We start from the raw sequence: 26802 nt of genomic DNA on the forward strand, positions 1-26802 counted from the left end.
CCATCTTAAGATCCTTGATGGAGGAGCGGAGGTTCTTGGCCAAAATCTCCAGGTAGGCCGTGCTATCCATCTTCCCATGGATGCGGACCAGATGGCCAGGCCCCTTGGCTGAGAAACAGCCCCACAGCATGATGCTGCCACCACCATGCTTGACTGTAGGGATGGTATTCTTGGGGTCGTATGCAGTGCCATCCAGTCTCCAAACGTCACGTGTGTGGTTGGCACCAAAGATCTCGATCTTGGTCTCATCAGACCAGAGAACCTTGAACCAGTCAGTCTCAGAGTCCTCCAAGTGATCATGAGCAAACTGTAGACGAGCCTTGACATGACGCTTTGAAAGTAAAGGTACCTTACGGGCTCGTCTGGAACGGAGACCATTGCGGTGGAGTACGTTACTTATGGTATTGACTGAAACCAATGTCCCCACTGCCATGAGATCTTCCCGGAGCTCCTTCCTTGTTGTCTTTGGGTTAGCCTTGACTCTTCGGACAAGCCTGGCCTCGGCACGGGAGGAAACTTTCAAAGGCTGTCCAGGCCGTGGAAGGCTAACAGTAGTTCCATAAGCCTTCCACTTCCGGATGATGCTCCCAACAGTGAAGACAGGTAGGCCCAACTCCTTGGAAAGGGTTTTGTACCCCTTGCCTGCCTTGTGACCCTCCACGATCTTGTCTCTGATGGCCTTGGAATGCTCCTTTGTCTTTCCCATGTTGACCATGTATGAGTGCTGTTCACAAGTTTGGGGAGGGTCTTAAATAGTCAGAAAAGGCTGGAAAAAGAGATAATTAATCCAAACATGTGAAGCTCATTGTTCTTTGTGCCTGTTCTTTGTGCCTGAACTACTTCTTAATACTTTAGGGGAACCAAACAGAATTCTGGTGGGTTAAGGGGTTGAATAATAAATGACCCTCTGAAAAAACTTTTCCCAATTTAAAAAAAAAATAAACAAAGAAATAACATTCTTTTTTGCTGCAGTGCATTTCACACTTCCAGGCTGATCTACAGTCCAAATGTCACAATGCCAAGTTAATTCCGAATGTGTAAACCTGCTAAATCTGCAGGGGGTTGAATACTACTTGTAGGCACTGTACAGTATTTGATAAACTGCTGATTTTGTAAGTTTTCCCACCTACAAAGAATGGAAAAGTCTGTCATTTTTATCGTAGGTACACTTCAACTGTGAGAAAATCTTTAAAAAAAAACAAACAAACAAACAAAAAAAACTGAAAATTACATTGTATGATTTTTACATTATTAATTTGCATTTTATTGCATGAAATAAGTATTTGATACAAAAGAAAAACAGAGCTTAAGATTTGGTATAGAAACCTTTGTTTGCAATTACTGAGGTCAGATGTTTCCTGTAGTTCTTGAATAAGTTTGGCCCACTCCTCCATACAGATCTTCTCCAGAGCTTTCAGGTTTCTGGGTTGTTTCTGGGCAACATTGAGTTTTAGCTCCCTCCAAATATTTTCTATTTTCTAGGCCACTCCTGGACTATGAAACGCTTCTTACGGAGCCACTACTTAGTTGCCTTGGCTGTGTGTTTCGGGTCATTGTCATGCTGGAAGACCCAATAATGGCCTTACTTCAATGCTCTTACTTAGGGAAGGAGGTTGTTGGCGAAAATCTCACGATACATAACCCTATCTAACCTACCTTTAATATGGTGAAGTCATCCGGGTCCCTTTTACACGGCAATAGAAGTGGATACGACAAACTTCTATTTTGGTCTCATCTGACCACATGACCTTCTTCCACGCCTCCTCTGGATCATCCATATGGTCACTGGCAAACTTCAAACAGGCCTGGACATGTGCTGGTGTGAGCAGGGGGCACCTTATGTGCCCTGCAGTATTTTAATCTATGATTGCATAGTGCATTAATAATGGTAATGAGACTGTAGTCCCAGCTCTCTTCAGGTCATTGACCAGGTCCTCCCATGTAGTTCTGGGCTGATTCATGACTTTTCTTATACACGAGGCGAGATCTTGCATGGAGCCCCAGACCGAGGAAGATTGACAGTCATCTTGTGCTTCTTCCATTATGTAATAATTATGCCAACAGTTATTGCCTTCTCACCAAGCTGCTTTTCTATTGTTCTGTAGCTCATCCCAGCCGTGTGCAGGTCCACAATTTTGTCCCTGGTGTCCTTAGAGAGCTCTTTGGTCTTGGCCAAGAGGTTAGGGTGTGATTGAGTGTGTGGACAGGTGTCTTTTATACAGATAACAAGTTCAAACAGGTGCAATTAATACAGGTAATGAGTGCAGAGTAGGAGGGCTTCTTAAAGAAAAACTAACAGGTCTGTGAGAGCCAGAAATCTTGCTGGTTGGTAGATGATCAAATACTTATGTCTGCGAGTATACGATTTGCATACATGTGGTCACATGCTGACTAAACGTGCACGTCATCTACTAATGCAAGTGTACTGGGCAATGCTGGACACGTCTATTCAGAAGTTGGTCGGAAGTATGCAAATCGCATATTCGCGGCCATATGACCACCCGCTCCTGTGGCACCGGCCAATCCTCACAGTATGCAGTGTACGAGATGTGTGGATTCACAAGTCTGCAGTCAAACAGAGTGACTGCAGACTTGTAGCCCTTTCAAACCCCTAAACCTCTTGACTAAAGAGAGTAGCCCAAGCTAACATAAAAGAAGCAAACAAATTACACCTTTAGTACCCCAATTGCTGTCTTCCTCTGGTAGAAACTGAATTTTAACCAGATATGCTAACTAGTAGTGATGAGCAAGTGTACTCGTTGCTCGGGTTTTTCCCGAGCACGCTCGGGGGCTTTCCGAGTATTTATGACTGCTCGGAGATTAAGTTTTCATCGCCTCAGCAGCATGATTCACAACTATTAGCCAACTTGATTACATGTGGGGATTACCTAGCAACCAGGCAACCCCCACATGTACTCAGCCTGGCTAATAGCTGTAAATCATTCAGCTGCCATGATGAAAACTAAATCTCCGAACACTAACAAATACTCGGAGGTCACCCGAGCGTGCTCTGGAAAATCCGAGCAACGAGTTCACTTGCTCATCACTACTGACTGGCACGGCCAACAGGCTCAGTGTACCTTTCACTTAGCCATTAACTTTTACCCCTTTATGCTGCAGAGATTGTGAACATTCTCAACCATAGCTGAATTCATTCCCTATGGGAACGAGAAGGAACATGCTTGGCTTTTCCTGGCAAAGAGTGGCAGATGAGCGTCTAACCAACCACTCCATTTTGTTCTTGGAAATAAAAGCTTGTGGATGGGTATAAACGTTCCCCAATAAACCGCTTTAAATAGGATCTTTCACAAACATTTACATTATGAGTTGTACATTCTTACATACAGCTGCAGGAATGTAGGTCAAAACTAGTGACGGGCGATCCCCTCAATGTTCAGGTCCAGCAGGTTCTGCCTAACAGTAAAAAAAAAAAATAAAAGGGTACCTGAACAGTACCCAAAACCAAACCCCATTCATATGAATGGGGGATCAAATGCAAGTTGTCTGCCACACTGTCATCTGCATGACAGCATGGCAAACATTGCCTCTGATCGGCGGTAAGATCAGATCACAGCATGAGCCAGCTTCTGTGACCAGCGGTAAAAAGTTTATCTCCGGTCACTGAGGTGACAGCTGATGAGAGAGTACGGCTCCCATCAGCCCACATCTGCTGCCGCTAATAACAGTTACAGCAGGTGTGGCTGATGGGAGTATTCATCAGCCGGCACCTGCGATAGATAGATTATATATATATATATATAGTAGCATAGCGACTGGTCATGTGAATGATGGATGGTATGTATCGCAGAGGTGGGTGGCCCTGTGATGGAGGCCTGGGTATGTTTTGCTCAAGCAGATCTACTGCTGAGGGGTTTGTTTACATTGGGAAGGCTTCCAGGTGATTGGAGAGATGGGTGGGTTCAGTCACCTAAAAACCCAGCCAAAGAGGTGTGTCTGAACACGCAAGATGGTTTTGTGTGTAAGGACCTGTGGTGATGTCACGGTCACCTGACTAGCCATGTGACAGGTACCTGAGTGTGGTTACACCTATGTAAAGGAGGTGTGTGTAGCACATGGTAAGAGAGATTGAGTGAGTGTGTGAGTGTCTGTCAGGGTGGACATACTTCCGTGTGTCCTGGCAGGACACTGCAGAATGGCCTGTGTGTTGGACGGTTCCAAGAGGGGACGTCCTGGAAGCACACAGAGACCATTCCAGGCTGGAGAGCCTGCGTGCGGGACATAGCACGGACGGTTGGTGTTGGAGACTCCTCGGAGTGGAGTCGTCCTGGAAGCACCTGGAGACCGTAGACCTGGACGGTCTGTGTTGAGGACCTGGGACTGACCTGAAGTCAGTGTAAGGCGTGGAACTTCTGAGAGGTAACCCCGGACAACAGGATTATAATATACAGAGAAGCCTATCTGCTACGTGAACGGTCTAAGGTTTCATGGCTGTAATGAAATGGACTGTACCCTGTCTGGTTTATGCGGAGTTTGAATAAACCATATGGACTGATATATGTGAGATATCGTGCCTGAAGTGTTTATCCTGCTGCCAAGCGAGTATCCCCAAGATCCGTAGCGGGTGAAACGCTACAATATATATATATATATTTAAAAAAAAAAACAGTGGCTCTTTCTATTTTTGATAACCAGCATGGCAAAACTGAAAGCTGCAGGCTGCAACCCTCAACTTTATCAATAATTATATTATTAATTAAATAATTTAAAAATAACGGCTTGGGTCCCCACCATTTTTGACAACGAACTAAGCTAAAGCAGACAGCTAGGGGCTGGTATTCTCAGGCTGGCAAGGGGCCATGGACACTACCCCCCCAGCCTAAAAATATTTTTTTTAAATGTATTTGTAGTATAGTCAGCAGCTGATGAATTCTCTCATCAGCCGCGCCTGCTCTTGCTGTTATTAGCAGCTTTCTGACTGGCAGTAATGATCCTATCGTCATTCAGAACCACCGATGTTTCTCACACTATCAGGCTGCCGTCACACTAGCAGTATTTGGTCAGTATTTTACATCAGTATTTCGCAGCCAAAACCAGGAATGGGTGATAAATGCAGAAGTGGTGCATATGTTTCTATTATACTTTTCCTCTAATTGTTCCACTCCTGGTTTTGGCTTACAAATACTGATGTAAAATACTGACCAAATACTGCTAGTGTGACGGCGGCCTCAGGCAGATGACAGCGTGGGAAAATAGAATTATTCTTACCGTTAATTCGGTTTCTAGTAACCCACCACGACAGCACACCTGGAGGATGTTACCCCTTTCCTAATAGGGACAGGAAATGACAAGAGGTTAAATAATCCCTCCCTCATCCTCCCCTCAGTGTTATTATAAAGGACCACAGGAGAAGTAATGCTTCAAATTATATTTATTCTTTCCAGAACGTATATTAAGCAAAAGGGAGGGATTACTCCTGCTGTCGTGGTGGGTTACTAGAAACCGAATTAACGGTAAGAATAATTCTATTTTCTATAGTAACCCCCCACGACAGCAAACCTGGAGCAGTACCCAAGCGTAATATTTAGGGAGGGACTATAGCTCTAAGGACTTTTTCTCCGAAGGCTAAGTCTTCCTTAGACATCAGGTCTAGCCTGTAATGTTTGGAAAATGTATGGACCGAGGACCATGTGGCAGCTCTGCATATTTGCTCAATGGAAGCACTGGCTTTCTCGGCCCAGGAGACAGCTGTTGCTCTGGTAGAATGAGCTGTGAATTTTTCTGGCGGTGGAAGGCCCTGGATCTGGTAAGCCTCCAAGATTGCTCTCTTGATCCAGTTAGCAATTGTAGATTTGGAAGTTTTCTTCCCTTTATTTTGACAGTGAAGATGAATAAACAAGTTCTGATCCTTTCTCATTTTGTCTGAAACTTGAAGATAATAAAGTACCGTTCTCCGAACATCCAAAGTATGAAACTGTTCCTCCTCTTCATTCTTTGGTTCCTGATAAAAGGAGGGGAGAATTATCTCCTGCGACTTGTGGAAGTCAGAGACGACCTTCGGGAGAAAGGATGAATCCAATCGTAGGATCAGTCTGTCTTGTAGAATCTTCATGTAGGGCTTATTGATTGACAGGGCCTGTAGTTCACCTACTCTCCTGGCTGTAGTTATTGCTACCAGGAAGGTGGTTTTCCAGGCGAGTCTATCCATTCCTATTGATGACAAGGGTTCAAAAGGCGGAAGTGTAAGTCCCTTCAGGACTATATTGAGGTCCCAGGATGGGACTATATTTATGGATTTTGGAGATATGCGGGATGCTGCCGTCATAAATCTTTTTATCCATCTGTGTTCGGCTAAAGGCTGGTCAAAATACGAGCTCAGGGCCGCCACCTGTACCTTGAGGGTGCTGGGTCTGAGACCCTTTTCTAGCCCATCTTGTAAAAAATCCAAGATCCTGGCTAGGTTCGGCCGGTCTGGGTTAGGCTGTTCAGGAGCACTCCATGTGATAAAGGTTTTCCATATTTTCTGATAGATGGAATTGGTTACCGTCTTCCGGCTTTTCTGTAGCGTTCTAATGACATTCATTGACAGCCCTCTGGTCCTTAGAATTGAGAATTCAGAAGCCAGGCATTCAGGTGTAATCTGTCTGGGTCTGGATGAAGTATTGGTCCCTGATAGAGAAGGTTCTTGACCGGAGGCAGTACTATCGGTCCATCTACCTTTAGGCTGATGAGGGTCCCAAACCAGCTTCTTTTGGGCCAAAATGGAGCCACTAGGATTACCCTGACTCTTTCCGTCCTTATTTTTTGTAGGACTCTTGGTAGAATTGGTAACGGCGGAAAAGCATAGGCTAGTGAGAATGTCCATGGTTGGGCCAATGCGTCTACACCTAGCCCCGGATTGGTTGGATCTAGCGAAAAAAATTGGTCCACTTTAGTGTTCTGACCGTTTGCGAACAGGTCCACTTCTGGCTGTCCCCACTTTCTGGTCAAAATTTGAAAAATTTCCGGGTCTAGACCCCATTCTCCTGGATGGATCCTTTCCCTGCTCAGAAAGTCGGCCTGTATATTTATTTCCCCTTTTATGTGTAGGGCAGAAAGTGAGAGAACGTGTTCTTCGGCCCAGGAAAATATTCTGGCTGATATGGCCTTTAGATCCTCGTGTCTTGTACTTCACTGATGGCGAAGGTGGGCAACTGTTGTCATGTTGTCCGAGTAGATCTTGATATGGGCATTTTGAACAAGAGTTACTGCCGCTCTAAGAACTTCCTCTACCGCTTTTAGTTCTATGAAGTTCGAGGATCGTTGGCTTATTTCGCTTGGCCAGTTTTCTTGAAATATGTGTTGGGCCACCTTAGCTCCCCAACCTCTTTCGCTGGCATCTACTGTTATAGATATCGCTAGATCCTGTGACCAGGGAACTCCTCTGATTAAGTTTCCCTTTTGTAGCCAACATGTCAATGAGGACTTTACGTGCGGTGGTATCCAGATCTTTTTGTCTAGAGAATCTGGGGATCCGTCCCAGTTGGATTCCCATTCCTCTAGGACTAAGTCACTGATATTTTTGTGAATGGGAAATACTTGTTTCTTCTTAGAACAGAGACCCCCGAACATCTCTTCCTGCACTGATTGAGCCGTCTTTTCTTCAATCTCCATAGTCTTCCTCACTGCTGTGAGTTCTTCTATGTCACTGGAGGAGAAGAAGAGAAACCTCTGAGTCTAAGGATATTTCACCTTCCTCTGGCATCTCCCCTTGAGAATCCTCATGGCCTTCATCTTTTGGATTAAGCCTTCTTTTCTTAGCCTCCAGAGGAGTACTAGGGGAGGGTGCGGGTTGGGAAAGAGTGGCCATAGAGCTTTTGATCTCATGCTGGATTAAGCTTTTGATCTCTTCCATGAGAGACGGCTGCTCTTCCCTAATTATTTTCTCTGTGCATTCCTTGCACAATGTCTTCTTGTATGAAGAGGACAATTTATTTACACAAACTGTGCATTTGCGCGCTTTGGATTTGCTTCCTGATGCGGGTTCCTTGTCCCCCTGAAATAAAAGGGGAGAAGGAATCACAAGCTTGTAACCCACATCAGGGAAGGACACCCTGGGTCAGACTACTTACTGGGGCCGGGAAGATGCTGGGATCTGCAGTAGCAGAGCGCGAGGCAGCAGACATCTCCATGATTTTCACCACACAGTGGTCCTACCTGAGATGTCTTCTTGTCCGGGGCTCTTAAATAGGCGACCGGACACAGCACCTGTCCTCCTGGTGAGAGGACCTCCTCCTCCAATGTCCGGATGTGGGGGGGAGGCCGCCGATATCATCCACGCCGCACTATCATGCGTTCCAGTGTGGAACGGAAAAGGACCTTCCTGAATGCTGAAGCCGGCCGGCGTCTGATGTCACATCCTGCCGCCGGCTCCAGACCGTAAGTCCTCATCGCGCGCGCCGCTGGAGGAGGAGAGGGGCTGGAGAGCTTCAAGCGGTCTGCAGCTGAAAAAATGCCACCCAGACCTTGCCCTGCAGGTGCGGACTGGCGTGAAGTCCCGAGTCCAGAGGAGACGGGAGCAGCGCATGGGGAAGAGAGGTAAGTCTGCTCCCCAGCGTTAAGTTTCCCCCCCGGTGACCGCTGCCAGCACAGTACACCTGGGATGACCTCTTCATCCCTAGTAGGGACAGGAAAAAACACTGAGGGGAGGATGAGGGAGGGGTTATTTAACCTCTTGTCATTTCCTGTCCCTATTAGGAAAGGGGTAACATCCTCCAGGTGTGCTGTCGTGGGGGGTTACAAGAGAAACACCTGATGCTCGTGATACCGAATGTTGTGAATTCTGTTGTGGGTTCTGCTCTTGGGCTCCCTCCGGTGGTTATAAGTGGTAGTGCTGCTGTTTGTCCTTCACAGCAGTCATCAGGTGCTTCCACTTTGGACGGGGCTATTTAGTCTGGCTTCACCCTTTAGTGAGTGCCAGTTGTCAATTGTTTCCTGGAGGATTCACATCTCTGCTTGGTTTCTCCTGCTGGATTGTCCAAATCATCAAAGATAAGTCCTGGCTTTGTTTTTGCAGTCCACATGCGGTGGACTTTATAGTTCAGTGAATTGCTATGTTTTTTCTTGTCCAGCTTTGTCTGTGTAAGGATTTATTCAGCCAAGCTGGAAGCTCTGGAGTTGCAGAGTTACCCTCCATGCCTTTAGTTAGGTGTGGAGATTTTTGTATTCTCTGTGGTGGATTTTTGTAGTATTTTAATACTGACCGCACAGTACTCTGTCCTGTCTTTTCTTTCTAGGTAGCGTGGCCTCCTTTGCTAAATTCTGTTTTCAGTCTGCGTTTGTAATTTCCCTCTCCTCTCACAGTCAATATTTGTGGGGGGCTGTCTTTCCTTTGGAGATTTTCTCTGAGGCAAGATAGTTTTCCTGTATCTTTCTTTAGGGGTAATTAGTCCTCCGGCTGTGACGAGGTGTCGAGGGAGTGACAGGAACATCCCACGGCTACTTATAGTTGCGGTGTTAAGTTCAGGGTCTGCGGTCAGTATAGAGGCCACCTACTCCAGAGCTCGTCCATGCTGCTCCTAGGCCACCAGAACAACCGAACCTGAATAGTAACATGGACTTCCTGCAGAAGTCTGTGTTTGGGGTCTGTGCCTGAACAGTAAGTGTTCGGGACCCCGAACTGTAGGTGTTCAGGACCCCGAACTTTACTGCTTGGATTTGCCCATCACTAATCATAACTTTTTTTTTTCTCCACCACATTGTGGAGATACAAGGCACTGAAATTACTAGCACCTTATAGGTTAATTATTTTGTTATTCACCTGGGCTGTTTATTTTAGTCAACCCTATACGTTCAATCCACTAAGACACTGTCCTGTCATAAAAAAAAACAGCATCCTAGCCTGGGAAAAGTATGCACCCACAGTTCTGATCGAAATAAATTGCCTAGAGGGATGTTAGAACTATGGCTGCGTGGCTACATGAGGCCTTGTCTCACATGACTGAGCTGATACAGCCTCCGCTCCTAGAGCTTCTAACAGGAACATCTTGCTCCAGATACTCACAGGTCAGTGACGAGCTGGGAGCAGGGGTATACAGTGGCATCAGAGCTTCAAAGTGGCGATGACTCATAAGGTGCCAGCAATTTCAGTGCCTTGTACCATCGTAACCGAGTGAAGGAAAAAAAAAAAGAAAAAACAAGACTATGATCTGCATTTCTGCAGCTATACATAGATAGGAATTTACATTGTAAAAGTTTGTGAAAGGTTTTCAACCCTTAATCTACAAGTCTGCAGACACTATGAAACTGCAGACTTGTGAATCCTAACATCGCAGGCTGTGAGGATTCTCCAGTGACGGAAGCGGGTAGTCATGTGACCTCAAATATGCAACTTGCATACTTCTGGCCACATTCCAACTACACGTGTCCAGTCTTGCTCAATTAATTTGCATTGAGCAAGATCACACACGTCCAGTTGACATGTGAAGTCCATAGGTGTGCATGAGAGTCACGGATTTCCGGTCCGGGTTTTCCATGTGGCTGAAGGCCACAGGTTTGTGTGTGTTTAAAAACCCTGCAGTAAGGGGTATGGGTGTCATGCTGTGTCAGGTCAGGTGTTTGAGGTGCACGTCAGTGTCAGTCTGGTGTATGCTGGTCTGCAGAGTGCATGGAGGCACAGGCCAGCAGAGCCAGCACCCAGGGCAGCTGAATAGCCTGGCACCCGCAGCGTACACAGAGCTGCAAGTCGTCCATGGTACTGGTCTTGGATGTGGACAGTCCTGTGCCTGGAGGTGGATGTCCTGTGCCCGAAGGAGTCGGATGTGGACAGTCCTGTGCCCGGAGGTGGATGTCCTGTGCCCGAAAGAGGACTAGCATGTGCAACGATTGCAAACAGGTGGATATGGTGCCCGGCTGCTATCCAGAGGATATCCTGAACTTTGTACGACTGTGTGAGTAAAGAGTCTGTAAAGAGACTGTGATACAGCGATGCAGGACACCCACGAGAACTAGTCAGGAGGGCTGCCGTGTGTAGTGTCTGCAACATATGAGGCTGTGTGTATGGAGAGGTATAGAGACTGTGAGATGGCGTGTGGTCGCCCAGGGAAACTGGACAAGGGAAGTCTGGCCTGTTCAGGGACCGCAAATCTAAAGCCATGTGATATGTATTGCTTTGAACTGGTGTAAACTGGTCACTGATAATATCCACTGAAGTTATATGCATTTATGTGAATTGGACTTTAATGCTGTGAGGAATCACATTAAAAGAGACTTTTGTGTTTGAATTTGTGGGTCACTGCTTCTTCACTGCGCACAAAGCTACTGCAGCCTTAAAAATATATATATATATATATATATATATATATATATATATATATATATATATATATATATATATATATATATATATATCTATCATACTAGTGGCCACATGCCTAATGCTCCTGGAGCCGGAGAATCCTCAGAGTGCGCAGTGTGAGGATTCACTAATCTGCAGTCACATTTGCACATTATAGTCTAGAAATTAAGGATGCATGTTGATATGACTAAACTGAATCAAAAAGGAACCTTAAAGGAACTGTAACCTTAGCAGCCCTTGAAAGGTGGGCCCAGAAGGGAATGCTAAAGCTGCACCCTTTACAGCTATGCCCCTGAACCCATCTCTTTTGCATAAGACATAAATAGGAAACCTATCACTCAAAATAACAAAAAATAAGTTTCTGCCAACTGTTGAAATGGAACCAGTCACCTAAAAATAGTCTATTTACCTGTAGGAAAAAAAGCACTTAAACCATATCTGGCAGGTATACAAGCGCAACGGGTACACGGACAAAGTGAAGTTATATTCTCCCGGCAGACACAATCACTGCTCACTATACTGTGAGCGTGCTGCCTGCTCTGCAGCGTATTGGTGTGCAAAGGTAGCTGTCAGTCAAGACAGGTGTGGGAAATGACCACAGCATGTTCACTGTAACTACTCCTTGCACTCCATGATGACTGGAAGCGAGCAGCTGCAGGGAGGATATCACTTCCTTTTCTCCCTTTAGCCACTTTTACAGTAAGTCTGCCAGACAGGATTTAAATCCTATTAATGTGCAGTTTACCACTATACATGTAGATAAAATTCATTTTTGGAGGCAATAAGTTCCCTTTAATTCAGTTTCACTGTTGTTAAAGGAAACATCTAGGCTCTCCCTTAATAAAGTTTAATTGCCTCAGTACCGTATGTATGTTACATGTAGCTAACAATCAGCCATTTTTTTCTTTGTTTAGCTGTCAGTATTTTATATTCAGTCCGCCCCACTATAAGGCTAGAGTCGCACAACAGAGAAAGAAAAAAAAAAAGAATAAATGAAAACCCCAGGACAATTTTCATCCAGAAAAAAATGGGACAATTTTTTTTCTCACTTGTCATCTGTGTGCAGTCCGCATGCAATCCTTTATTTTACGGTTTAAGCTATTAATCATTTATAAAACCATTTACAGTGTCATTTGTCCTAGAATTGCAATGTAGCCATAAAAATCAGATGCCATACTGTGGCAGTCGATTTTTTTTTATCATACCCATAGACTTGAACGGGTGAGCCTCATCTGATTAGGGTTTTTGTTTGTTAATAAAATCCGATTCTCTTGAAAAAGAAAAAAAGCCAAAGTAATAAATTCCTAAATACTTTTAATTAGCAATATACTTGTTTTGTCTAGAAAGCAGATTAAAACGGCCACCATTTTGTTACTCTGTCAGTAACCAGCCCATGGAATAGGATGGGCACCATGCTGCGCAAGACCTGTGCATTGGGCCCGTTGATGCTGACCAGCAGCAAACCTGAGTGCGCCTGTTGTGCTCATCAATGTGAAAAAAATAGGAGAGAAAAGCGCTCCTTGTGTGAACTGGGAGGGCAGACTTCAAAACAGAAAGCGTGCTCTCCATTCCCGCAGTTTTCTGGATTGTCGGCCTAGCTGGACCCTGGTGCTCCCCATCCACTTTCCCCTTCCTTGGGCGAAACTACAGGATTACACTTCTAATCCTTGTCGGACCGTAGGTCCCAAACATCACAGGAGTTCCCAAAGGCCTAACCGCTGACCTCTCCAACTGCCCCGATCACACCAGTCACGAAGACGGACGGGTCACCAGAACAATCCTCCTCACAGACTCGTTCCTCTCACAACCTGACAGCTCTGCTCAACTCTACTAACTGATCACCTCAGGGAGACTCTAACCGTCACTACACTGGCCCCGCCCCCTTTTTCAACTGTCACAACTCCGGCTGAAACCAGTTCTTATCTCAATCTAATACCTAACTCTATAGTGCCCTCCAGTGTTTCTAATCGGCAACTGCACTGCCATAACCCTTACCAATGCTGACCTACCACTGCCACTGACTGTCCCTATTTATATTATAGTATCAGCTATCATATATTACACAGCGCACACAGTAAACACAAAACGTACACAGTTTCATTAGGTAGGCATGTACAGGAATGCAGGGCCCAAACCAGCCGCCTGCACACCCCCTTACACCTACAACACTAGGTACTTCGTACTATGGGTATGAAAAGGGCGACAGTGTTCCAGCAGAACAACAACCCAAAGCTTATGTTGAGATTGGCGAAGAAATGGTTCAATGACAATGAAGTAGAGGATATTCCCATAGTCCTTATTTCAAACTTAAGGCTGCAGGTCACTTCAAAAATCAATAAATTACATATTCAATTGTGGAATATCACAAAAGAAAACGAAGCGAAGAAGGAGGGAAAAAAAAAAGGTTTAAAAGGTAATACATTTATTGAAACAATGTGTTAAAAATTAATACAGAAAACGTTAACATGGGAGAAGACAAGGGATGGGAAGGGGGGTTTAAACCACCAGACTAGAGAGAAGGGATCTGCACTGTCCCATGAAGGGTTAAAAAAGGTAAACCCAATAGTAATATGATGGTAGTTATGGTACAAAGAAGAAAAAGGGAAGCGATCTAGGTACACAGAAAAAATATATTAGTATCCACATAGAGCAAAAAAATCCCCAAATACACAAAAAAATATATATATCCTATTAATGGGTTAATATCTAGATGCAGGGTAAATACATGTCTATCCAGGTATGCAAGACTAGGGAAAAATTGCTAATAGACTGGAGAATATACCCACAGTAAAGTGCCAAGATGGAGAAGCTGCCAAAAGAAGGAAGGATTTTATGTGGGGGAGTAAATTACCTGTGGTACAGAGCAAGTGCGATGGTACCTAGCGCTGGTGGTAAGGTGCAGATGCGGTTCCCCTGTGCCCAGGGGCACTTTACTGTGGGTATATTCTCCAGTCTATTAGCAATTTTTCCCTAGTCTTGCATACCTGGATAGACATGTATTTACCCTGCATCTAGATATTAATCCATTAATAGGATATATATATTTTTTTGTGTATTTGGGGATTTTTTTGCTCTATGTGGATAATAATATATTTTTTCTGTGTACCTAGATCGCTTCCCTTTTTCTTCTTTGTACCATAACTACCATCATATTACTATTGGGTTTACCTTTTTTAACCCTTCATGGGACAGTGCAGATCCGTTCTCTCTAGTCTGGTGGTTTAAACCCCCCTTCCCATCCCTTGTCTTCTCCCATGTTAACGTTTTCTGTATTAATTTTTAACACATTGTTTCAATAAATGTATTACCTTTTAAACCTTCTTTTTTTCCCTCCTTCTTCACTTCGTTTTCTTTTGTGATATTCCACAATTGAATATGTAATTTAATGAAGTAGAGGAGTAGGATTGGCCCTCACAGTCCCCAGATCTCAATCCAATCGAACATTTGTGAGTAGGGTTGAAGAAAAAGTTGTATACATACTAGTGATGAGCAAATATACTCTTTACTTGAGATTTCTTGAGCACGCTCGGGGGTCCTCCGAGTATTTTTTAGTGCTCGGAGATTTAGTTTTCCTCACCTCACCTGAATGATTTACATCTGTTAGCCAGCATAAGTACATGTGGGGGTTGCCTGGTTGCTAGGGTGTCCCCACATGTAATCAAGCTGGCTAACAGATGTAAATCATTCAGGTGAGGAAAACTAAATCTCCGAGCACTAAAAATACTCGGAGGACCCCCGAGCGTGCTCGAGAAATCCCGAGTAACGAGTATATTCGCTCATCACTAATACATACCCAAGTGAGGCGACCAGTATGCACCAACTTTGGGAACGTGTAGAAGAGACCTTGGATCAGATTTCGATAGCGACATGTTTGAATCTGATCGAGAGCATACACGAAAGGATACAGTGTTGAAAGCCAAGGATGGATTTACAAAATACTAACAAAATAAAAATTAAATTAGATTTTTAGGAGCAAAACAATAATAATGCGGTGACATGACAAGAATCTGCATAACTAATCATATGCTAAATAGTTGCAAGTCAAATTTATGTATGAGATAGCCAAGATGACTGTCTATAAAATAATGGTAGTCTCATGATCAAAGCAATAGTGGATGGTGAGATATGGAGCCTGGAAGTCAAAAGGTCAAAGATTGTTACCCATTATTCGTCATTGCATACAGGTCTACAGACATACAGGTAATCAGGCACATAAGGCCCCATTAAGACATCTGCGTTTGTTCATGTACGCTAAAAAAAAAAAAAAAACATGGTACAAGTGTCCGTCTTTTAGGTCAGGGTTTCATCAATGTGTCAGCTTTTACCATGAGAGATTAGTGTATGGATAAATAAATGACAAAGCTTCTCCAGTACAGTACAGTGTTAGGCTATGTGCACACGTAAGAAAAGAGGTGCAGAATTTTCTGCACAAAATCCGCATCTCCTGGCAGAATCCGCAGCCGCGGATTTGCCGTTGTTTATATGCGGATTTTGTGCGGTTTTTGCCACTGCGGAGTTTATATGCGGATTTTGTGCGTTTTTTATGCGGAATTGATGCGGATTTTCTGCGGTTTTTGCCACTGCAGAATTTTAACATGGAGGGGTGCAGAAACGCTGCAGATCCGCACAAAATAAGTGATATGCACTTCTTTGAAATCCGCAACAATTCCGCACTGATTTATCCGCACGGCTTTTTTTTTTCCCATTGAATAACATTATACTGTACACCACAGTGCGGATCTGCAGCAAATCCGCATCGTGTGCACATAGCCTTAATCACAGACAGCATACGGATGGCACACTGATGCCATCCATGTGCTCTCCATGATTTTCACAGACCCGTACTCGGACTTTTCTTCTGTGATGCCAGTAAAATAAATGGACATTTGCACAACCGCACAATGTACAAAAAAACATGGACATGTGCAGTCACAAACTATATTGGGTACATGTTCTACCTGGGAAGACCACAGAACACGCATGTAAAAAAAACATGGATGAGGCCTAAAACACCTGTCAAGAACTGTTTTAAGAGTGTTAGGAATAAGTTAGTGACAGGCACATCTACAGCAGAAAGGTGTGCAGGTAGATGCCCCGCACGGCTGATGGCTGGCCCGCTCCCCCCAGATGTCCCGCACGGCTGGCCCGCTCCCCCCAGGTGTCCCGCACGGCTGGCCCGCTCCCCCCAGGTGTCCCGCACGGCTGGCCCCCTCCCCCCAGGTGTCCCGCACGGCTGGCCCCCTCCCCCCAGGTGTCCCGCACGGCTGGCCCGCTCCCCCCAGGTGTCCCGCACGGCTGGCCCCCTCCCCCCAGGTGTCCCGCACGGCTGGCCCCCTCCCCCCAGGTGTCCCGCACGGCTGGCCCCCTCCTACCAGGTGTCCCGCACGGCTGGCCCCCTCCTACCAGGTGTCCCGCACGGCTGGCCCGCTCCTACCAGGTGTCCCGCACGGCTGGCCCGCTCCTACCAGGTGTCCCGCACGGCTGGCCCGCTCCTACCAGGTGTCCCGCACGGCTGGCCCGCTCCTACCAGGTGTCCCGCACGGCTGGCCCGCTCCTACCAGGTGTCCCGCACGGCTGGCCCGCTCCTACCAGGTGTCCCGCACGGCTGGCCCGCTCCTACCAGGTGTCCCGCACATCTGGCCCGCTCCCCCCAGGTGTCCCGCACGGCTGGCCTGCTCCTACCAGGTAAGGCAGGCAGTTTTCCAGATTCAGTTATCTCATCAGGCCCAAACTGGTAGAGCTCAGCAGACTTATCTAATGTCAGGCAGAATTGCAGCCGCTGACCTTTGTACTACAAGATCCGTGAGACAGGAGGATTCCCTGCAGTCTACACAGAGTGACAGATCCTAATAAACTCAGCTCTGCACCTGTACAGTCATGGACAAAAATTTTGAGAATGAGACAAATATTAATTTTTCAAAAGTCTACTGCTTCATTTTTTCTAATGGCAATTTGCATATACTCCTGAATGTCAGAGTGATCAGCTTAACAGCAATTACTGTACTTGCAAAGTCAATATTTGCCCAGAAAATGAACTTTAACCCCTTAAGCCCCGAGGGTGGTTTGCACGTTAATGACCGGGCCAATTTTTACAATTCTGACCACTGTCCCTTTATGAGGTTATAACTCTGGAACGCTTCAACGGATCTTGGCGATTCTGACCTTGTTTTCTCGTGACATATTGTACTTCATGATAGTGGTAAAATTTCTTCGATATAACTTGCGTTTATTTGTGTAAAAAACGAAAATTTGGCGAAAATTTTGAAAATTTCGCAATTTTCCAACTTTGAATTTTTATGCCCTTAAATCACAGACATATGTCACACAAAATACTTAATAAATAACATTTCCCACATGTCTACTTTACATCAGCACAATTTTGGAACCAAAATTTTTTTTTGTGACGGAGTTATAAGGGTTAAAAGTTGACCAGCAATTTCTCATTTTTACAACACCATTTTTTTTTAGGGACCACATCTCATTTGAAGTCATTTTGACGGGTCTATATGATAGAAAATACCCAAGTGTGACACCATTCTAAAAACTGCACCCCTCAAGGTACTCAAAACCACTTTCAAGAAGTTTATTAACCCTTCAGGTGTTTCACAGGAATTTTTGGAATGTTTAAATAAAAATGAACATTTAACTTTTTTTCACACAAAATTTATTTCAGCTCCAATTTGTTTTATTTTACCAAGGGTAACAGGAGAAAATAGACCCCAAAAGTTGTTGTACAATTTGTCCTGAGTACGCTGATACCCCATATGTGGGGGTAAACCACAGTTTGGGTGCATGGCAGAGCTTGGAAGCAAAGGAGCGCCATTTGACTTTTCAATGCAAAATTGACTGGAATTGAGATGGGACGCCATGTTGCATTTGGAGAGCCCCTGATGTGCCTAAACATTGAAACCCCTAACAAGTGACACCATTTTGGAAAGTAGACCCCCTAAGGAACTTATCTAGATGTGTGGTGAGCACTTTGACCCAACAAGTGCTTTACAGAAGTTTATAATGCAGAGCCGTAAAAATAAAAAATCATATTTTTTCACAAAAATGATCTTTTCACCCCCAATTTTTTATTTTCCCAAGGGTAAGAGAAGAAATTGGACCCCAAAAATTGTTGTGCAATTTGTCCTGAGTACGACGATACCCCATATGTGGGTGTAAACCATTGTTTGGGTGCAGGGCAGAGCTCAGAAGGGAAGAAGCGCTATTTTACTTTTCAATGCAAAATTGACTGGAATTAAGATGGGATGCCATGTTGCGTTTGGAGAGCCCCTGATGTGCCTAAACATTAAACCCCCCCACAAGTGACACCATTTTGGAAAGTAGACCCCCTAAGGAACTTATCTAGATGTGTTTTGAGAGCTTTGAACCCCCAAGTGTTTCACTACAGTTTATAACGCAGAGCCGTGAAAATAAAAATTATTTTTTTTTTTCACAAAAATGATTTTTTAGCCCCCAGTTTTGTATTTTCACAAGGGTATCAGGATAAATTGGACCCCAAAAGTTGTTGTCCAATTTGTCTGGAGTACGCTGATACCCCATTTGTGGGGAGGGACCACTGTTTGGGCGCATGACAGAGCTCGGAAGGGAAGGAGCGCCATTTGGAATGCAGACTTAAATGGATTGGTCTGCAGGCGTCACGTTGCATTTGCAGAGCCCCTGATGTACCCAAACAGTACAAACCCCCCACAAGTGACCCCATATTGGAAACTAGACCCCCCAAGGAACTTATCTAGATGTGTTGTGAGAACTTTGAACCCCCAAGTGTTTCACTACAGTTTATAACGCAGAGCCGTGAAAATAAAAATTATTTTTCTTTTTCACAAAAATGATTTTTTAGCCCCCAGTTTTGTATTTTCACAAGGGTATCAGGATAAATTGGACCCTAAAAGTTGTTGTCCAATTTGTCCTGAGTACGCTGATACCCCCTATGTGGGGGGGAACCACTGTTTGGGCGCATGACAGAGCTCGGAAGGGAAGGAGCGCCATTTGGAATGCAGACTTAAATGGATTGGTCTGCAGGCGTCACGTTGCATTTGCAGAGCCCCTGATGTACCCAAATAGTACAAACCCCCCACAAGTGACCCCATATTGGAAACTAGACCTCCCAAGGAACTTATCTAGATGTGTTGTGAGAACTTTGAACCCCCAAGTGTTTCACTACAGTTTACAACGCAGAGCCGTGAAAATAAAACATTTTTTTTCCCACAAAAATGATTTTTAGCCCCCCAAATTTTTATTTTCCCAAGGATAACAAGAGAACTTGGACCCCAGAAGTTGTTGTTCAATTTGTCCCTAGTACGCTGATACCCCATATGTTGGGGTAAACCCCTTTTTGGACGCACGGGAGAGCTCGGAAGGGAAGGAGCACTGTTTTACTTTTTCAACGCAGAATTGGCTGGAATTGAGATTGGACGCCATGTCGCGTTTGGAGAGCCCCTGATGTGCCTGAACAGTGGAAACTCCCCAATTCTACCTGAAACCCTACCCCTAACCTCACCCCTAACCGTTTACTGAACATTTTCTGACAGTCATAAGTGCCACGTATATAAGTGCCACGTATATAAGTGCCACGTATATAAGTGCCACGTATATAAGTGCCACGTATATAAGTGCCACGTATATAAGTGCCACGTATATAAGTGCCACGTATTTAAGAGCCACGTATTTAAGAGCCACGTATTTAAGAGCCACGTATTTCAGTGCCACGTATTTCAGTGCCACGTATTTCAGTGCCACGTATTTCAGTGCCACGTATTTCAGTGCCACGTATTTCAGTGCCACGTATTTCAGTGCCATGTATTTCAGTGCCACGTATTTCAGTGCCACGTATTTCAGGCACTGAAAAATACGTGGCACGTAAATACTTCAGTGCCACGATATTTCAGTGCCACGATATTTCAGTGCCACGTATTTCAGTGCCACGTATTTCAGGCATTGAAAAATATGTGGCACGTAAATACGTGGCACTTAAATACGTGGCACTTAAATACGTGGCACTTAAATACGTGGCCACTGAAATATCGTGGCACTTATATACGTATATAAACGTATATTTCAGTGCCACGTATTTCAGTGCCACGTATTTCAGGTTAGGGGTAGGGTTAGGGGTAGGGTTAGGGTTTTTTGTTTTTTTCTTGTTTTCTTGTGTTTTTCTATAAAAACGCATGCGTTTTACCGCGTTTACATGCATTTTTTCACACATGCGGTTTTTTAAAAAAACGCATGCAGATAAAAACGCAAGTGTGAAACCAGACTAAAAGACGCTTTTTATAGCAAAAAAGTTTTTGCGTCTCCACATTTTGAGACCTATAATTTTTCCACATTTTGGTCCACAGAGTCATATGTTTATTATTTTGCCAAGCGAGGGTGTTGCTGATGGATTGAGAGAGCAATAAATTATTAAAGCAACCGCTGTGTTTATTTTATTAAAATACTTTTAAATCATGTGTGTGTGTGTGTGTGTGTGTGTGTGTGTGTGTGTGTGTGTGTGTGTGTGTGTGTGTGTGTGTGTGTGTGTGTGTGTGTGTGTGTGTGTGTGTGTTTTAACCCTTTCATACAATTGGATTAATAATGGATTGACTCCTCTCCATTATTAATCTGGCTTAATGTCACCTTACAATAGCAAGGTGGCATTAACCCTTCATTACCCCATATCCCACTGCTACAGGGAGTGGGAAGAGAGTGGCCAAGTGCCAGAATAGGCGCATCTTCCAGATGTGCCTTTTCTGGGGTGGCTGGGGGCAGATGTTTTTAGCCACGGGGGGGCCAATAACCATGGACCCTCTCCTGGCTATTAATATCTGCCCTCAGTCACTGGCTTTACCATTCTGGCGGAGAAAATTGCGCGGGAGCCCACGCCAATTTTTTCCGCCATTTAACCCTTTATTTTAGCAGCTACAGCGCTGAAATTTTGCACATACACACTACTAACATTAGTAGTGTGGAATATGCAAAAAAATGGGGATATGAGATGGTTTACTGTATGTAAGCCATGTCTCATATCCTGTCGGGTTTGTGCAGGAGAAATGAAAAGCCGGCAATTGAATTACCGACTTTTCACTAACACCGCTGCGTATTTCTCGCAAGTCACACTGCTGGTCAGTGTGGAATCCGTATTTTTCTCGCCCCCATAGACTTTCATTGGCGATTTTTTTGTGCAATACGCTGACAAACGCAGCATGCTGCGATTTTGTACGGCCGTAGAAAGCCGTATATTACGGATCCGTAATATACGGCTAATAGGAGCAGCCCCACTGAGAATAATTGTGCCGTATGTAATGCGAGTTTTACGGACGTAGTTTCTGCGCTCTTACGTCCGTAAAACACGCATGTGTGACCCCGGCCTAACAGGGAAGAGTATCGCAGCTACAAAGATTGCACCTCAGTCAACAATCTATCGCATCATCAAGAACTTCAAGGAGAGAGCTTCCATTGTTGTCAAAAAGTCTCCATGGCACCCAAGAAAGACCAGCAAGCGCCAGGACCATATCTTAAAACTGTTTCAGCTGCGGGATCGGACTACCAGCAGTGCCGAGCTTGCTCAGGAATGGCAGCAGGCTGGTGTGAGAGCTTCTGCACGCACTGTGAGGCGGAGACACTTTGAGCAAGGCCTGGGTTCAATGAGGGCAGCAAAGAAGACACTTCTCTCCAGAAAAAACATCAGGGACCGACTGATATTCTGCAAAAGGTACAGGGAGTGGACTGCTGAGGACTGGGGCAAAGTCATTTTCTCTGATGAATCCCCTTTTCGATTGTTTGGGACATCTGGAAAACAGCTTATTCGGAGAAGAAGAGGTGAGCGCTACCACCAGTCTTGTCTCATGCCAACTGTAAAGCATCCTGAAACCATTCATGTGTGGGGTTGCTTCTCAGCCAAGGGAATCGGCTCACTCACAGTCTTGCCTAAAAACACAGCCATGAATAAAGAATGGTACCAGAATGTCCTCCAAGAGCAACTTCTCCCAACCGTCCAAGAGCAGTTTGGCGCCCAACAATGCCTTTTCCAGCATGATGGAGCACCTTGCCATAAAGCAAAGGTGATAACTAAATGGCTCATGGAACAAAACAGAGAGATTTTGGGTCCATGGCCTGGAAACTCCCCAGATCTTAATCCCATTGAGAACTTGTGGTCAATCATCAAGAGACGGGTGGACAAACAAAAACCAACAAATTCTGGCAAAATGCAAGCATTGATTATGCAACAATGGACTGCTATCAGTCAGGATTTGGTCCAGAAGTTGATTGAGAGCATGCCAGGGAGAATTGCAGAGGTCTTGAAGAAGAAGGGTCAACACTGCAAATATTGACTTGCTGCGTTAACTCATTCTAACTGTTAATATAACCTATTGGTACTCATAATATGATTGCAATTAGATTTCTGTATGTGATATAAACATCAGACAAACACTAATAAAAACCAGAGGGCAGCAGATCATGTGAAAATATAATTTTGGTGTCATTCTCAAAACTTTTGGCCATGACTGTACAATGCAGAGCTTTCTCCTGCACTAGATCCTGATACAACATAGCCCCCTTATACTGAATGATCGGACCGAGAAGACGTGATGCAGGAACAGGAAAAAGGAGCAGAATCGTATCGTCAGGAGGCAGAGTGGCATCAAAAGACAGGGCAGGAGAGTAGAGCAGAATCAGCAGGCAAATTGATATCAGGAGACAGAGTATCGGAGCAGAGTAACAGCAGAGCCGAGGGGTATGAGGAGGAAAAGCAGCAGAGCGAAGTTGAGCAGGCAGTGCAGAGGGGTATGAGCAGGCAGAGCGGAGGGGTATGAGCAGGCAGAGCGGAGGGGTATGAGCAGGCAGAGCGGAGGGGTATGAGCAGGCAGAGCGGAGGGGTATGAGCAGGCAGAGCGGAGGGGTATGAGCAGGCAGAGCGGAGGGGTATGAGCAGGCAGTGCAGAGGGGTATGAGCAGGCAGAGCGGAGGGGTATGAGCAGGCAGAGCGGAGGGGTATGAGCAGGCAGAGCGGAGGGGTATGAGCAGGCAGAGCGGAGGGGTATGAGCAGGCAGAGCGGAGGGGTATGAGCAGGCAGAGCGGAGGGGTATGAGCAGGCAGAGCGGAGGGGTATGAGCAGGCAGAGCGGAGGGGTATGAGCAGGCAGAGCGGAGGGGTATGAGCAGGCAGTGCGGAGGGGTATGAGCAGGCAGAGCGGAGGGGTATGAGCAGGCAGAGCGGAGGGGTATGAGCAGGCAGAGCGGAGGGGTATGAGCAGGCAGAGCGGAGGGGTATGAGCAGGCAGAGCGGAGGGGTATGAGCAGGCAGAGCGGAGGGGTATGAGCAGGCAGAGCGGAGGGGTATGAGCAGGCAGAGCGGAGGGGTATGAGCAGGCAGAGCGGAGGGGTATGAGCAGGCAGTGCGGAGGGGTATGAGCAGGCAGTGCGGAGGGGTATGAGCAGGCAGAGCAGAGGGGTATGAGAAGGTAAAGCAGCACAGCGGAGTTAGTTGGAGAGCAGCCAGCAGAGCTGATGGGTATGAGCAGGCAGAGCAGAAGAGCGGAGGGGTATGAGCAGGCAGAGCGGAGGGGTATGAGCAGGCAGAGCGGAGGGGTATGAGCAGGCAGAGCGGAGGGGTATGAGCAGGCAGTGCGGAGGGGTATGAGCAGGCAGTGCGGAGGGGTATGAGCAGGCAGAGCGGAGGGGTATGAGCAGGCAGTGCAGAGGGGTATGAGCAGGCAGTGCAGAGGGGTATGAGCAGGCAGAGCGGAGGGGTATGAGCAGGCAGTGCGGAGGGGTATGAGCAGGCAGTGCGGAGGGGTATGAGCAGGCAGTGCGGAGGGGTATGAGCAGGCAGTGCGGAGGGGTATGAGCAGGCAGTGCGGAGGGGTATGAGCAGGCAGAGCGGAGGGGTATGAGCAGGAAGAGCGGAGGGGTATGAGCAGGCAGAGCGGAGGGGTATGAGCAGGCAGTGCGGAGGGGTATGAGCAGGCAGTGCGGAGGGGTATGAGCAGGCAGTGCGGAGGGGTATGAGCAGGCAGAGCAGAGGGGTATGAGCAGGAAGAGCGGAGGGGTATGAGCAGGCAGAGCGGAGGGGTATGAGCAGGCAGAGCGGAGGGGTATGAGCAGGAAGAGCGGAGGGGTATGAGCAGGCAGTGCGGAGGGGTATGAGCAGGCAGAGCGGAGGGGTATGAGCAGGAAGAGCGGAGGGGTATGAGCAGGCAGAGCGGAGGGGTATGAGCAGGCAGTGCGGAGGGGTATGAGCAGGCAGTGCGGAGGGGTATGAGCAGGCAGTGCGGAGGGGTATGAGCAGGCAGAGCGGAGGGGTATGAGCAGGAAGAGCGGAGGGGTATGAGCAGGCAGAGCGGAGGGGTATGAGCAGGCAGTGCGGAGGGGTATGAGCAGGCAGTGCGGAGGGGTATGAGCAGGCAGTGCGGAGGGGTATGAGCAGGCAGTGCGGAGGGGTATGAGCAGGCAGAGTGGAGGGGTATGAGCAGGCAGTGCGGAGGGGTATGAGCAGGCAGTGCGGAGGGGTATGAGCAGGCAGAGCGGAGGGGTATGAGCAGGCAGTGCGGAGGGGTATGAGCAGGCAGAGCGGAGGGGTATGAGCAGGCAGAGCGGAGGGGTATGAGCAGGCAGAGCGGAGGGGTATGAGCAGGCAGAGCGGAGGGGTATGAGCAGGCAGTGCGGAGGGGTATGAGCAGGCAGTGCGGAGGGGTATGAGCAGGCAGAGCAGAGGGGTATGAGAAGGTAAAGCAGCACAGCGGAGTTAGTTGGAGAGCAGCCAGCAGAGCTGATGGGTATGAGCAGGCAGTGCGGAGGGGTATGAGCAGGCAGAGCGGAGGGGTATGAGCAGGCAGAGCGGAGGGGTATGAGCAGGCAGAGCGGAGGGGTATGAGCAGGCAGAGCGGAGGGGTATGAGCAGGCAGAGCGGAGGGGTATGAGCAGGCAGTGCGGAGGGGTATGAGCAGGCAGAGCGGAGGGGTATGAGCAGGCAGTGCGGAGGGGTATGAGCAGGCAGAGCGGAGGGGTATGAGCAGGCAGAGCGGAGGGGTATGAGCAGGCAGAGCGGAGGGGTATGAGCAGGCAGAGCGGAGGGGTATGAGCAGACAGAGCGGAGGGGTATGAGCAGGCAGAGCGGAGGGGTATGAGCAGGCAGTGCGGAGGGGTATGAGCAGGCAGTGCGGAGGGGTATGAGCAGGCAGTGCGGAGGGGTATGAGCAGGCAGAGCAGAGGGGTATGAGAAGGTAAAGCAGCACAGCGGAGTTAGTTGGAGAGCAGCCAGCAGAGCTGATGGGTATGAGCAGGCAGAGCAGAAGAGCGGAGGGGTATGAGCAGGCAGAGCGGAGGGGTATGAGCAGGCAGAGCGGAGGGGTATGAGCAGGCAGAGCGGAGGGGTATGAGCAGGCAGTGCGGAGGGGTATGAGCAGGCAGTGCGGAGGGGTATGAGCAGGCAGAGCGGAGGGGTATGAGCAGGCAGTGCAGAGGGGTATGAGCAGGCAGAGCGGAGGGGTATGAGCAGGCAGAGCGGAGGGGTATGAGCAGGCAGTGCGGAGGGGTATGAGCAGGCAGTGCGGAGGGGTATGAGCAGGCAGTGCGGAGGGGTATGAGCAGGCAGAGCGGAGGGGTATGAGCAGGAAGAGCGGAGGGGTATGAGCAGGCAGAGCGGAGGGGTATGAGCAGGCAGTGCGGAGGGGTATGAGCAGGCAGTGCGGAGGGGTATGAGCAGGCAGTGCGGAGGGGTATGAGCAGGCAGAGCGGAGGGGTATGAGCAGGAAGAGCGGAGGGGTATGAGCAGGCAGAGCGGAGGGGTATGAGCAGGCAGTGCGGAGGGGTATGAGCAGGCAGTGCGGAGGGGTATGAGCAGGCAGTGCGGAGGGGTATGAGCAGGCAGTGCGGAGGGGTATGAGCAGGCAGAGCGGAGGGGTATGAGCAGGCAGTGCGGAGGGGTATGAGCAGGCAGTGCGGAGGGGTATGAGCAGGCAGAGTGGAGGGGTATGAGCAGGCAGTGCGGAGGGGTATGAGCAGGCAGAGCGGAGGGGTATGAGCAGGCAGTGCAGAGGGGTATGAGCAGGCAGAGCGGAGGGGTATGAGCAGGCAGAGCGGAGGGGTATGAGCAGGCAGTGCGGAGGGGTATGAGCAGGCAGTGCGGAGGGGTATGAGCAGGCAGTGCGGAGGGGTATGAGCAGGCAGAGCGGAGGGGTATGAGCAGGAAGAGCGGAGGGGTATGAGCAGGCAGAGCGGAGGGGTATGAGCAGGCAGAGCGGAGGGGTATGAGCAGGCAGAGCGGAGGGGTATGAGCAGGCAGAGCGGAGGGGTATGAGCAGGCAGTGCAGAGGGGTATGAGCAGGCAGAGCGGAGGGGTATGAGCAGGCAGAGCGGAGGGGTATGAGCAGGCAGAGCGGAGGGGTATGAGCAGGCAGAGCGGAGGGGTATGAGCAGGCAGAGCGGAGGGGTATGAGCAGGCAGAGCGGAGGGGTATGAGCAGGCAGAGCGGAGGGGTATGAGCAGGCAGAGCGGAGGGGTATGAGCAGGCAGAGCGGAGGGGT

At 47.5% G+C, this 26802-nt stretch overlaps 1 protein-coding gene across 5 annotated transcripts in view; it reads right to left on the minus strand.

Moving 5' to 3' along the window:
• Positions 1-26802, minus strand: part of MDFIC (MyoD family inhibitor domain containing) — a 215045-nt gene that overhangs the window by 171678 nt on the left and 16565 nt on the right. The window contains exons 1-2 of one of the 5 annotated variants that reach the window (XM_077265029.1): positions 13017-13140; positions 10001-10089 (exon numbers count right to left, since the gene is read on the minus strand). The exons of 3 other annotated variants lie outside the window; for them this stretch is intronic. The gene's annotated coding sequence lies outside the window, so the exon portion shown is untranslated. Of the gene's footprint in view, positions 1-10000; positions 10090-13016; positions 13153-26802 lie in introns of those variants that run through there. One more of the 5 variants, XM_077265026.1, reaches the window with a different exon arrangement.

This window comes from Ranitomeya variabilis, chromosome 5 (genome assembly GCF_051348905.1).
Source record: "Ranitomeya variabilis isolate aRanVar5 chromosome 5, aRanVar5.hap1, whole genome shotgun sequence".
Taxonomy (NCBI): domain Eukaryota; kingdom Metazoa; phylum Chordata; class Amphibia; order Anura; family Dendrobatidae; genus Ranitomeya; species Ranitomeya variabilis.